General features: G+C 43.8%; 1 protein-coding gene across 1 annotated transcript in view; it reads right to left on the minus strand.

Annotated features, from left to right (window-relative positions):
• The window catches only part of LDLRAD4 (low density lipoprotein receptor class A domain containing 4), a 311621-nt gene that overhangs the window by 40425 nt on the left and 256408 nt on the right, over positions 1 to 14788 (minus strand).

Here is a 14788-nt window from a genome sequence, read left to right on the forward strand (position 1 = left end):
AATAAAACCAAACCAGGAACTGAGGAGTTCTACCCTTTCTGCTAACACTTAACCTAAAAGCTAGAAAGTGCCAAGCAGATGAGAACACTATCAGACGGAAGGACTGGTCAAGGGATCCTTGCTGCAGGTTTCAACACCCAACCCGGTAGATTCCGAATGGCAAACTGGACATTTCACAGGCAGAGACTGACACCCTGCCCTGGTTAGAGGGCATTAGGGCGCTGCCCAGATACAGGAGTAATCTCAAAAACCATGTGATCTTGGAACTAGAAGAGGCCTCACTGATCTCTATCAGCTCCTGAGACGAGGAATCTGAGGCCAGGAAAAGGCATGATTTAGCCAAGATCATTGAAAAAGTAATTTGTGGAGCTGCTATGAGAACTCAGTTTCCTGATGCTCAAGCAGTGTGACCTTGGTATCCAGACTTCGAGGAAGTAATATGTAGATTATATGTACATATATGCACACACACACATACACATATATACAGACATGTGTTTATCCATATGTGCATATATACATACAAACATGTATATGCACACACACATATATATATTTAGAAATTCCAATTCTAGACAAATAGAGGCTAATACTCCTGTTGCAGTTTTTAGTGGACTGGGCTTCATATGTAATTAACAATTTATAAAAATAACTTGGCTGAAGCATCTAGACATTTTCCATGAATGCTGTTTTAAGGCAGGTGCCATTCCCAGGTCCCTGCTGTTCCTTCATCCCTTCCCAGGCCAGGGGTGACTCCCACAAGAAGCTGGCAACGCCTCAGAGCCCTGTCGTGAAGCTGCTGTTGTTCTAATCACCACTGGGCTCTGGAGGAACCCTTCGTTAGTAATTAGTCAACAATTATTTATTGAGGAAAAATCAAAGTAGGGATTCGCTCTTTTTTTCAAGAGACCTTCAGAGCCACTAACGATTGGTGATTTACCGTCTAGACTCGTGGGTTCCTTTCGGCTACAGAGCTCACGGCGGCCTTGCCAACAGCAGAGGCAACCGCATTCCCCAGGAGCAGCGCCTCTCCCCAGCACTTCAGCAGCTGCCCCGCTGGCCAGAGAAGCCGGGTGAGGACTGAGAAGCAGGGCCACAGCAGTGCCCATCCTGGGGTGGTCTCCCAGGGAGTGTTCCTCCTCGTGAGAACTCATTGCTTCTTGTTTTCTTCTTCCAGAGACACGCCTCCTGGAAGGTATGCTTGAGTGCAGTCCTGCTCCATTCTCCCTGGTCTATATTTGTACAAGGGTAAAAATTTCAACCAGCTTGGATAACATACAAGTTGTATGATGTGCATGCAGATAAATCTGGCAGTGGTTGGTTAGGAACTGATTAACAGTGCAATCAACAGGCAATCTCCCAGAGTGGCCTATACCAACACCTTTTAAAGTGCCAAAGTTTGCAAAAACCATTCATTATATGAATGGCTTCAACATATGAAATTCCTTATACCTTGAAAAATGATTAGATTTTGTTTTTGTTTAAAAACTTTTTTAAAAATTCAAATTCAAAGTGGAAATAATGAGATTAGTTATCAAGAATTTGGGTATGCTAGTGTCCAGTATCTGGGAGCTTCAGCTATTCAATGAGAGCGAGGATGATGATGATGATAAAGGTGATGTTGGAAATGAAGCCTGACATTTTACACAGTAATGAGTCCACACCAGTCGCTAAGACAAGTGTCATTTCTTTTTTTTTTTGTTTTTTTTTTTGTTTTTTTTTTTTTTTTTTATTTAAGCTGTCTTTTATTTTATTTTATTTTATTTATTTATTTATTTATTTATTTATTTTTAACATCTTTATTGGGGTATAATTGCTTTACAATGGTGTGTTAGTTTCTGCTTTATAACAAAGTGAATCAGTCATACATAAACATATGTTCCCATATGTCTTCCCTGTTGCATCTCCCTCCCTCCCACCCTCCCCATCCCACCCCTCCAGGCTGTCACAAAGCACCGAGCCAATATCCCTGTGCCATGCGGCTACTTCCCACTAGCCAGCAATCCCACTACTGGGCATATACCCTGAGGAAACCAAAATTCAAAAAGAGTCATGTACCAAAATGTTCATTGCAGCTCTATTTACAATAGCCCGGAGATGGAAACAACCTAAGTGCCCATCATCGGATGAATGGATAAAGAAGATGTGGCACATATATACAATGGAATATTACTCAGCCATAAAAAGAAACGAAATTGAGCTATTTGTAATGAGGTGGATAGACCTAGAGTCTGTCATACAGAGTGAAGTAAGTCAGAAAGAAAAAGACAAATACCGTATGCTAACACATATATATGGAATTTAAGAAAAAAATGTCATGAAGAACCTAGGGGTAAAGCAGGAATAAAGACGCAGACCTCTTAGAGAACGGACTTGAGGTTATGGGGAGGGGGAAGGGTGAGCTGTGACAGGGCGAGAGAGAGTCATGGGCATATACACACTGACAAGTGTCATTTCTTAACTCATTTCTTTAACAACTTCTGGTCTCCCTATAACAAACCTTGCCTAAAGGAAACTACCTTTAGGTACTAGTTTTTGAGAAGGTCAAGTTTAGATGAGGATCTTTTTCAAAGTGTACGTAAAGTTTAGTGTTTGTTTACTATTTTCTTAGGCCTGATAACTGGTCTGGAATATCCATGATTTTCATCACAATATGTTGATAATACCTATGTTTTATAGAGCATTAACCACCCCTTAAAGGGTGGCTCCCTTTGGATAAGGAGAAGACAGTAACTTTACAGTGAAGCGAGCTGACAAACACGACCTCAACCAGGTTGAGGGCCAGCATCCACAGTCATAAATCACATTGGCAATATCACCCTTGATCTGATGTACGAAGACTAGGAGGTTCAGCAACAGCCAATCCCCCATCATGGAATTTTCCAAATATATTTCAACTTTCCCCAGTGGTATGTCTTTCTTTAACAGCTGAAATTCCTTTCTCTCCAAAGGCATCCTGCACCTCTGGAAACCTACTGACACTGAAGACCCAGCCTCCAGGCCACCGGCTCCACAGAGCCATCCTTGCTCTCAGAAAGAAGTCCCTATGTGGCCATCTGATCTAGGCCCATAACTCCTCCTCTTATGAAAACCTTATCTGATTCAGGCAGAGCCAAGCCCACCTCTCCCAAAGCATCCTCGTTACTCTTCACCTATGTATTTCACACGCTTCAGGAGACATATATTACAAGTAATCATGTGCTTCTTTGGACTGCAAAGTTCTTGAAAGCAGGGTTTATACCTATCTAATTTCTGCCAATTCAAACGTACTCATTCCAGTGAGGCCCTGTGACCTCCTGACAACATGAAGAAAGGATGATGACCCCATCACAAGAAGGAAAGCTCTGCTCACTAAAAATGTTCCCTGATTGAAATGATAACCAATAGTTTCAGAAATTCAAAGTGAAAATAAATAGCTCATACTTAAATCAAGTTTCCAGACATGATGAATTATAGAAAACAACATACACTGATGCTTAAGAAGATAGGGTGTTTTTACCCAATTTATGAGTATGCAAGTTATCGCTCTCAGTGACTGACCAGATAGGGCAGGAATGCTTTCCAAAACCATCATCTGCCTCAGGCCAGATGGGTAATAAGTCTAACGCTTAACACAGACTCACGCTCTCTCTATAATAATGAAGCCACAAGGAAGACTCTGATGAAGCTATTAAAACAGGATGCAAGAGACTAATCCATACACAAAAAACTACTTACCCACCTTCTCAGAAGATAATACAACTGCCAAACAAGCTCTACGTTATCATCTAACTCTGGATTTACTCCACCTATGAAGTAAGATAATTCAACTATATACCCTATAAGCTTCTCTCTCAACTTATAATTCTGAGTCTTTGTCTGAAAACAGTGAGTTTCTCTGAGGCATGCCTGGCTTGTTTATTAGGACAGACCAAGTAATTTTTCAACTCAAAACCCAGCTCATCTACATTTCTTTGTGCCCTAAGGTAACAACTGCTTTCCATCTTACTGAGCCACACAACAAAATTTAGACACTTAGAGTCTACTATCTTCTAGCCCATTTCAAATGAAAATAGTAACCTGAAAATCAGCAGTTTATCTAATATTGCATCCCACAGGTAAGAGAACATCAAGACATTTCACCAGAAGTAATCTAGCAGAATAATTTCTTAAAAAAGGAAGAGGAGAGAAAGAGATGAGGAGGAGGTGGGAGGAGGCGGGCCACGACGGATCTTATCGCAACCATTCTGGATGCTGCGTCCCGAACTAGCTCAGAAAGGCAGCAGGACTCAACTGGATGCCAGCCTTCCTCTTATGGATTACAATTCAAAGAAAAATCAACTGAAGTCCACAGTGTATTTCTATTTCCTTTTTTACATAATGTCCTTTTTCTGTTCCAGGACCCCGTCCGGGACACCATGTTACAATATGTCACCACATCTCCTTAGGCTCCCCTGGCTGTGACAAGTTTCTCAGACTTCCCTTGTTTTTGATGACCTCGGCGGTTCTGAGCAGGGCTGGTCAGGTATTTTGTTGAATTCCCCTTGACTGGGATTTGTCTGATTTTTTTCCCCTGTGTGATTAGAATGTATGTTTGGGTCTTGTGGAGGAAGACCATAAAAGCCCAGAGTCATCTCTGTCATGTCATATCAAAAGCCAGTGCTCTCAACATGCCTCATCACTGCCATCCTGCCCTGGCCGAGCTTGTGGCTGTCAGGTCTCTCCACCGTGAAGTTCCTCTTCCCCCTTCGTGTGCCACACACTTGGAAGGCAGGCAGTACGTATAGCCCCTCCCTAAGGAGTAAGGAGTTAGGCTCCATCCTTGGGGATGCAACATTTACATAAATTACTGATTACCTTTTGCAAATATGTGCAAGTTACTCATTAAAATATTATTTTTAGTGGTCAAGGTACCAAAATTTAAATTGTTATCATGTTCCTGAACATCAGTTTTCCCTAAAGGAAATAATAATATTAAAGGGCAATAGTTCACTGTAGCAAAAATTAAATAGCTCATTTGCAGGTGTCCTTGGCCCCTGAGCCTTTGGTGTCCAGACAGCCCACACACTCCCTTTCCAAATCAGACTTGAAGGTGAACTATCAACAGAAGAGGCCCCGTTTAAAGCCATGTTTGAAACTAAATGCTTGAAGTAGCACTAAAAATGTACAACTATTTTATTGAACATACATGGGCTTCCTGACTTAGAAAAACACATAAACAACTAATCTGTTACATTCTCAGTTATATACATTACCATGGTCTAATTTTCAATTTTGGCCATAATTTGTAATATTTTTACACGGGAATTATGTTTTTAAGTTCGAACACCTGATGTTGAGCTAACAGCTGGAATACAGAATGTATGTAATGCCTGCACGGTCTCTGACCCGTCCATCAGTCTATTGGCTTAATAACCATTCGTGTATGAGCGCCCACTGTGCACCAGGCTCAGGGAAGCAGAGAAAAATAAGGCAATTCTATGATCTATTCAAGCACAAGACAGACAAGTGGGATAATGGGATTAAATTCCAGCCATGTGACTAGAATAATTAGAAGAAATAAAACATCCTGGGGGTGAAAATGGGCTAGGCAGAGACATCCAGACAGAGCCTTGGACGGTGAGACTTACTCAGTAATTTGCCGTATGAATGGCAATTTCAGTGAACAAATACCAGATAGACTTACAAAAGGGACAGATCAGCTAACCTGACCTGCTCCCAGGTCAAGACCACATCATGAGAGCAGCCAGGACTGCCACCTGTCTTGACACCCAGGCTGTGGTTTTATGTTGAAGGACACTGCTGTCAGCAGGAGAAATGGAGTAGAGCCACTGTGTCTGAGCTGGTCAGGATCCAGATAATCAAGGTACCAGAGAACTGAAGATTAATCAATTTCCATGTTTTTAATAGTAATTGCCCCTGTTCTTGGTTCAGCTCACGGAACATAATGTTTCAGCTTCAGAAGAGGAAAAAGTGATGTTCAAACCATGCAAATAATTATTTTCGAAGACACAAATCCTTTTAATTTAAGATATTTCTAGGTCTGTAATTTAATTTACTTCTGTGTTAAGAGGCAGTTTGCAGACATATTTTAAGAGTGTCATTCTTTAAAATCCTGTCTCATATTTTCAGACGGTTTTCTGTCACTATAACCAGAGTCTAGACACCCAAATTAAGTACCGCAAACCCAGCAATGGCCAAAATGTCCTAGTGCCTTATATAGTGTGTACACAAGGTCATAAACACTTCAGTGTACAAATATTTTCAACATGCACAAAACAAGGGACCTTTATTTGTGGACAAAAATATTGATGTTGCTAAGTGATACTGAACAAATCACTAACTATAAGTCTTTTTTATTTACTTCCATCTATTTCCCACTCATAAACAATTTCAACACTGTTCCAAGTCTTAGACTTAACTAGAACACCACACTTACTAAAAATATAAAATAACAAAATACCAACCTTTTATCATTTTTCAATCCTTTCTTAAGAATATTTTAAGAATGGGTGAATTCTCAACTAATCTACATAATAAAGTAAATGAAACAAATAAAATGATTATGGTTAGTTTCAACCTAACTCCATGTCCTTTTGGCACAGCAAACTCTTACTTTTTCTTAACAAGAGAGAAATAAATTCAGGGAAAGAAAACCCACAGGGCAATACCACCAGCTTTGACTTATGCCAGCATCAAATCCCTCCACAGATCCATTACAGGTTCCAGATCTTCGTTTCCATCCATCAAAATTTGCATAACACAAATCAGGTGAAGCTTTTCTTTTGCTGGCTTTTGCTTTCTTACAGAAATTAAACAATTCTGTGGGTGAAGTCATCCCCTGTTAATGAGCAGAGTCTCTGCTCAGGGCTGTGTTTTTAGCTCCTCGCAAAGCCATGCTTTACTCTCCACAGAACCAGCACAACATTCTGTTGGAACCTTTTATGTGGTCTTTCTCACTTTCTGATGTAAACTGTTCTCAAGTCTTACATTAAGTAGATAATAAGCCCTCTGAAGGCAGCAATGGTGTCTGATTTCTCTTTGTGGACATGGCCAACAGTCCCAAGGGAAGGTCTGAATAATGAAGAGGTGCTGGTTGGATGACGGCAACAGTTCAGAACTACCCACGAGGCAGGTCATAGCATCTCCATCCTACAGGGTAAACACAGCCCAGAGAAATTAAGAAACTTGCCCACGTTCTCTGGCTTCTCAAGGGCAGGGCCCAAATTTGAACTTAGTTTTGCTTGATAGCAAAATTGCCTTCTTGACCACCCTGCTGATGGCTCCACTGGAAAAACCCAAAAAGCAAGAACTAGAAAAGCTGGGAGCTGTGAAAGTCCACAGGCTAACCCATGACAGCCCTGCCTGACCAGGGCACTGTCAGCACCCGCACCCCGGCTGACCTGGACGCCCTCGCCCTCCTAAGTTTGTCCCCCGGGGCTTCACAGAGCCTCGCGGCCACAGCCTTTGAATGTGTCACTCTTCCAGCCCAAATACTCAGACTCAGTTCCCTTTGCTTAGATGCGTAAAAACACAATTATGTATTTGTTCCTCAGTTTAAATACCTCTCTGTGAGTAAAATAAATTCAACAGAACCACTGGTCTTTTTGAATTTTACTCACAAAATCCCCTGCCCTTTGGCGCCCTGGCCAGACATACCCCCAGCACCTCCCAGGAGCTGCATCTCAGCCTGTGCCGGCTCCCCATCCAGTGCTGATTCCTCCACCGTGTGACTTTCACTGCTTCTGAGAGATGAAGACAGCTGTTATCATTATGGTTTTAGCCTAAACAAAACTCCAACTTCTTATTATAAATGTTTAATAAAATCAACAGGGCATTAAAAACTGCCAGCAGGGACCTTAGCGAATTAGAGGCTTGCATGGTGCCTCCCTCTGTGCCTTGATGCAAATGTTTCTTATCTAGACTCAGCTTCTCTGAGGCACCACCGTGCTCTCCCATCCAGGCACCCCCCAAATGTGACTGCCTCAGCACCACTTTACAACGACAGTGAAATTCAACTAGGCGGCTGCTTGCTTTGGGGGAAATTCAGGAAGTTGCTTTAAGACTGGAAATGCTTACGAGAGCCCCAACTGGGGAAGAAGAAAGGGGAGCATGCAGTACTCCCTCCACGATGCCATCTAGGACTTATCACAGACTAACTGCTAGACATTGATGGATTTTCCAACAAGTTTAAAACTGTTCTCATCCTCGAGTAGCTTCTGCAGAAAGTTAATTTTTCAGATAGTTGTAGTTTTCAAAGACCGGAATATGTAATTCCAACTTTAAGGTATAAAGAACCATGTGTTCTAAATGGATGCTACTCAAATAAACAATGGATTGCATTTTCACCAAAGTTCACCAAGCCCCTCCCCAACTTTTACTTCTGAGGAGCAGCGTGGCTCCGTCCAGGCCCAGCAATTTAGACTCTGGGCCAGGACTGAGGGTGCGCGGGGCTGGGCTTGGTCCCATGGCGACTCCCAGCGCGCGCGCGTCTGTGCGCGCGCACGTGGGCCGGCGTCTTCGGCCGGCCTCGTCCTCGCCTCCCTGGGCACCCACCCCATGTCAGGGCTGCGCTGGTTCCCGTCACAGAGGTTTCCTTAACTACCGTCCCAGCAGCCCTGCTGGAGGTAGTCGTTAGGTTGTTGAAGAAACTGTGGCTCAGAAATGTTAACTGACTTCCCTAAGGGTGCAAAGCTGATGATAAAGGGTCGCGTTTGGATTTGAACCAGGGTCTGGCTGACCCCACAGGCTGCCTCTCACTCACCAACAAATTCCAGGTGACTCCACCAATCCAGCTCTGAGACCTGATGTAACACAGACCAAGAGGGTCAAGGCACAAAGGCAGCTTATAAATGCTCATCAAGGGATGGGACACTAAGTTTAACAATAATGCAAAAGTGCAAATTCTCTCCAGTTGAAAAAGGTCTCTTTCTTCAGTCTGTTAAGCCTCCTTCAAGGTCCTCAGACCTTTTAGACCCTTTAACCACCCACGTCCCTGGCCCCTGGCCCCACCCGCCCACATTCAGTAAACAAAAGCACTGCTGCACATGGTCGGTCCAGGGGCTCAGGAGCAAATGGATAAAACCCTAAGGAAAGAGCCAGATGATCTTGGAATTCACATGGCTCCGCACCCAGAAGGCTCCCAGCTGCTGGGAGTGTGCCTAACAGGAGAAGGCTGCAGAGGCAGGTGGAGGTATTTTAAGAGCAGGTGCCCAAGGCCTTCAGCTCCAGCCTGACTCAGACCTGTGCTTGTCTCGGGAGGGCACCAGGACACAGGAATCTGCTGCTCGCCTGCACACTTGTACCCTCATCCGACAGCTTCCAAGGGGGGACTGAGATTTAACTGGTAGGACTGAATAGGAAGAGCCACACTCAATAAACCTGCAAGGAACATAGACGCATGATCCCTGACCTGCCTCCATGAGCACCCTCCCAGCACAGCAGGGGTGCCCTATCATCCAGGTAACGGTCCTGATCCATCGAGAAGTGATTCTCCCTTAACACCTGGGCAACCAGGCTAAATGGAAAGGGGAACAACATCAGGAGGGACTCAGAGCGGGTACGGGCAAAGAAAAGGGAGGCACCTTCTATGCCTTGGAGCTTGGACGCACGAGAGGCCTCTCTCTTTGCAAACACAGAGAACCAGCAGATCTGTGCTCGAACCAGCCTCACTGGCCAAAGGAAAACTCGAGGGAGAGGTTTTGTTTAAAAACACCAAGGACTCACAAGAAAGAGCAACACGAGAAGGAGGATGGAAGGGGTTTTGTGTTTCTGGAGCAGAACGCCTACCCTCACCCCCACCCCAGCTGTTCCTGAGGCTGCCACGGAGAGCACAGGTCTGGAGGGAGACGGTGCCAGGATCGTCCTAGACACCGTGGAGACCGAGGAGGAACCAGCCGGTTCTGCCTGCAGGGTCAGGGACAGTGTTGCCAAGGACGGGACCCGATCCCATTGGGGGAAAGAGGTGCATGGGGTGGAGGGGAGGCGCCTGGGAAGCAAGTGGACAAGAGGGAGCAAGGGAGGTGGTGCTGTGGATGGCAAGGCCTGGTCCAAAGTGGTTGTTAAAGAACTTCTCCACGAAATACACTGGCTCACGTTCTGAATCAAACAACTTTTTAAACCACTAACTGAATCCCCAATGTAAACCACACAACATCCATTCTGTGAGTAGAGCCTCACTACTGTTGGAGGTAGGATTTGAGATAAATTATTTTTTCACATTATATTGCATATGCTAAACTTCTCAAAGCAGACGAGGTCCAAAGGTAGCGCACACTTTACAGACTGAGAGCATTTCCAGGCACTATGCTGGTGGGAGAGTGTCCTGAGACACCTCAGCTGCAGCAGCGCCCAGTGTCAATTGGAAACACGCTGGCCACTGGGCACTTCCAGTGGGAAACATCAGTGCAGGTCTCCGTGAGCTCATATCTCAGAGGAAGCCAGGCACTCCCACCACCTGAAAAAGCCACCACCCACGTTTGGTGGTTATTCTTCCTCACATCTCTGTGCACACTTGTGTGCACACACACTTTTACATAAGAGATCAAAGGGCTCTTGCTGCCTTTTTTTTTTTCCACTCAACAATCTGTGCTGAATCTCTTTCTGTAATTTCCTAAACCAAGTCCCCATTGTTGGCACTGGTGTGTGAATATGAGTTCTCAGTAATTTAAAGGGAACCATTTTAAACTGTTATAACAAGCACCATTAAATATTTATCTTTTTGCACTGGTCTAAACTGCATATTTTACATTTTGCTACACCTTTCCCCAAATCTTCAAAAATGGCAGCCCCAGTTTATACCCTGGTGGGAATGCCTGTTGGGTCAGGTTGGTCCTGCAGGTGAGGGAGAGACCTCGGCTCCCTGCCTTTGGAGGGGGACCCCAAGGGGCAAGCCCGTCACAGAGAGTGGACAGTGAAGACCCCGTGCATCTCACGCCTTCCACCCCATGCACAGGCGCCTTCCACCCCATGCACAGGCGGCAGCAGCGCCCACGAACAGGAGCCGGCACTGCCTCTGCCCCGTCCCCAGGTGGGAGCGTCAACAGACTTGACGGAACCAGAGTGGGCAAATCTCCCGGCAGCCCCGGAGTAAGAGCAAACACCGTGCTGAGACACAGACAGAGACTCCCATCTTAGATCCTTCTCCTGACACACTGTAACTAAGAACATTAACAACATGTGCAGTTTCCTTCAAATTACCTTTCCTACTGCTCCTTACAGTCTGAAGCGATTTACAATGTTCCCAAGAATCATACTGGTTTAGTTCCAGCCAGCAGCTGTTGAAGCCCAGCTGTAGAAGCCCCACTGAACTTTCAGAAAGCTGTAAATATATTTAACAACCCACAGCATAAACACATCTCCAGCCCCCAACCAGGACTGAATCTCTTTCAGAAACTGTTACTTAGGAACATACATGAAGGAAAAAAGACTCTATGGGACACGTCTGGAATGCCGATTTCTTCCAGAAAAAATACAAGTCCCAGTTCCCCTTACCCTGCCCTTAACAGATGCAGACATCTGCAAGCATGAGTGCCCTTACACACACTAAGTTTATTCAATGTCCACTTAATTTTAGATACAGATCTGCTTTACCTTAGAGATTAAACAAAGAATTATGGAGTTCTCAGTTTCTTGGCCCAGGGCTCTTACCAGTTTTTCTTTAACTTATATCTTTTAACAAAAAATAAATACAGATAAATCAGAAAGATCTGGTGCAAAAACCAAAAAATCAAACCAAACCAAACCAAACCAAAAAACCAACCCTGTTTTACGTAACCTCCACTGGTAGCTGGTCGTGTAATTTTCAATTGTGTTTTTCTTATTTCCTTGTTCTTGGGCCAGAAAAAACCCTAGCATGTTGATGCCTGCCATTCGGTCTTCCCACACCCCTCAGGGATGTCAGGGCCTCCAGAGCTGTCCCAGTGGGCCTGGCCGTGGTTTTCAAGGGCCCAGTAGGCCACAGCTAAGCCCAGGGCACAGCCGCCTGGCCTCATATCAGGACATCTGTCTACCATCTCAGCACCTATTCTTCCTCTCCAGTAGGACACTGATTATACTTCCTTTTCACGCACCTGAGATTGTCTTTTTGAAATAAGAATTATATTTAGAGTGTGGACTCTTTACCTGTTGCATGCACTTAAATCCAGGACATGACTAAGCAAACACGCAAATATTAATCCTGATGTTAGTCCCATAAATCTCTGATGTAACTTCTTTCCTCCAACAAGACACAGCGATCACAATATCTAATTCATGTGTTATTCCTATTTGGGCAAAAAAGAAAATGCAAATACTCTAACAGTGATGAATACTGAAATAGGTGGAGGTGGGAGAGGTAGTATAGATTGTCTTTAAAGAGGTGAACTGGGGTGGAAAATAATCTCTGTTTATCTGCAGCACACACAGAGCTTTCTACAGTGAAGGACGCTGAGTCAGAAGAGCTCGAGTCTGCGTTTCCTGTTGGCAAAACTCAAGCTTCTTCAAGCTCTGGTCCCTCCCTTGAGTAGCTCTATTTCTATGCCAATAAAACAAGATGAAATTGAACTGCATTTAGTGACTGAAAAACTACTCTACTAAACTTCCTCCTTCAGCTCCTCATTCCTCAGACAGGCCCCCAGCTGCTCATGGTGTGGTCTCCACATGCACTCAGGACCCCAAATCCCTCCAGAGGCCTCAAAATAAAGTGCTGCTAGGAAGGCATTACGAAGGCTTTCACTACTCCAACAGACCTGTAAGAGTAATCTACCTTGAGAAAAAATGTGGCAGGAACCACTTGAGCTTTTTTTTCCCCTTTGTGATCAGGGGAGGAGAATTAAAACCAAAGCAAAGTTACACCAAAGGAAACTGAATTTCTCATTAAGAACCTCAATGTACCTTTTAGGGACAAATAAGGAAAAGATGAGTCATCACGCCTTCAAAGGCTTCATTAAGTGGATAAACTCTACGGCCCTGAACACTAACCAGAGCCAAATTTCCCTAAAGAAAGCTTTTCACGGTCACAACAAGAGTCAAAGAAAGAAATCAGAAATTTAAATGACACCCTTCACATAAAAAAAAATCTATGAATGGAAAGCTGTCTTTTGCTCCCATTTACACTATACTGTCCCACTCTTTAAAATAATTCTTTAATGGTGCTTGGTAATCTGCACAACTACCCACATACATGAATTTGGTTTGAGATAAATACAAATGTATTCTTATCCTCACTTCACAGGTGAAGAAATCAAGGATCAAGAGTATGATCAAGATTACACATACTATATTTATCCTGGATTGCAGCAACCAGGATGCCTGATGAACTTGGTCCAGAAAACCCTGACATGGGCTTCCCTGGTGGCACAGTGGTTAAGAATCTGCCTGCCAATACAGGGGACACAGGTTCGAGTCCTGGACCGGGCAGATCCCACATGCTGCGGAGCAACTAAGCCCGTGTGTCACAACTACTGAGCCTGCACTCTAGAGCCCGTGAGCCACAACTACTGAGCCCGCGTGCCCAGAGCCCGTGCTCCGCAACAAGAGAAGACACCTCAATGAGAAGCCCGCGCACTGCAATGAAGAGTAGCCCCTGCTCGCCATGACTAGAGAAAGCCCGCTCACAGCAACAGAGACCCAGTGCAGCCAAAAATAAACAAATAAAAATAAATAAATAAAGTTATTTTAAAAAAGAAAAAGAAAAAAAGAATACCCTGACCAAAATGCCGGTTCTCACTTCCCTCAGTTTCCAGGCAGTTTCTCAGTCTCCATTCCCATAAGACACTTTTCACTTTTCTCCATACCCCATCTAATTCTTTAACCAAATATCACAAATAAACAACAGCTTCAAGTAAATCGACTGAAAAGATATACAACACAAATAGTGAGAAGGCTGGAAGGACAATGTTAATATCAAATACATGGACTCCATGACAAAAAGTATCATCAGAGATAAAAAGGGAAATTTCACTATGATAAAAGGTCAATTCATCAGGAGAACACAGCAATCATAAATGTGTATGCAGCTCAAAAAAGAAAAACAAAACACACAAAGCAAAAACAGAATCAAAGGGAGAGAGAGATGATTCCAACTATCATTAAAATAAGGTTTTAATCCTTCCTCTCACCAGTCACTGGGACAACTTGGAGACCAGCATACTTCTTCTATAAAGGACCAGACAGTAAATATCATAGGCTTTCTGGGCCATACAGTCTCTGTCACTATTTAACTCAGCTTTGGTAGTGCAAAAGCAGCCAGAGATGATATATAAAAAAATGAGTGTAGCTGTATTCCAATAAAACTTTATTTATAAAAATAGGCAGCAGGATACATGTAGCCCTGTAGTTTTCTTACTCCTAAACTAATACTAATACTAATAATAAAAATGAGAAGACGAAGGAGAAGAAGAAGAAGAAAATTGCAAATACATAAAAGATCTGAAAAACACTATCAGCTACCAGGATTTTTTTTTTTTTTTTTTTTTTGCGGTATGCAGGCCTCTCCCATTGCGGAGCACGTGCTCCAGATGCGCAGGCTCAGTGGCCACGGCTCACGGGCCCAGTCGCTCCGCGGCATGTGGGATCTTCCCAGACCGGGGCACGAACCCGTGTCCCCTTCATTGGCAGGCAGACTCTCAACCACTGCGCCACCAGGGAAGCCCCCGCCAGGACTTTTAAAGACATTAAAACTGCATAATAGACATTCTTTTCAAGTATATGTGGAAAGACCATATGCTAGGCCTAAAAACAAGTAGCAATTAATTTTAAACACCAAAGTCATACAAAATACACTGTCTGAACACAATGGAATTAAATTTGAAGTTAACAACATTAAGAT

Source organism: Aethalodelphis obliquidens, unplaced genomic scaffold (assembly GCF_003676395.1).
Source record: "Aethalodelphis obliquidens isolate GAN/ISIS:26980383/991018 unplaced genomic scaffold, ASM367639v1 scaffold63, whole genome shotgun sequence".
NCBI lineage: Eukaryota > Metazoa > Chordata > Mammalia > Artiodactyla > Delphinidae > Aethalodelphis > Aethalodelphis obliquidens.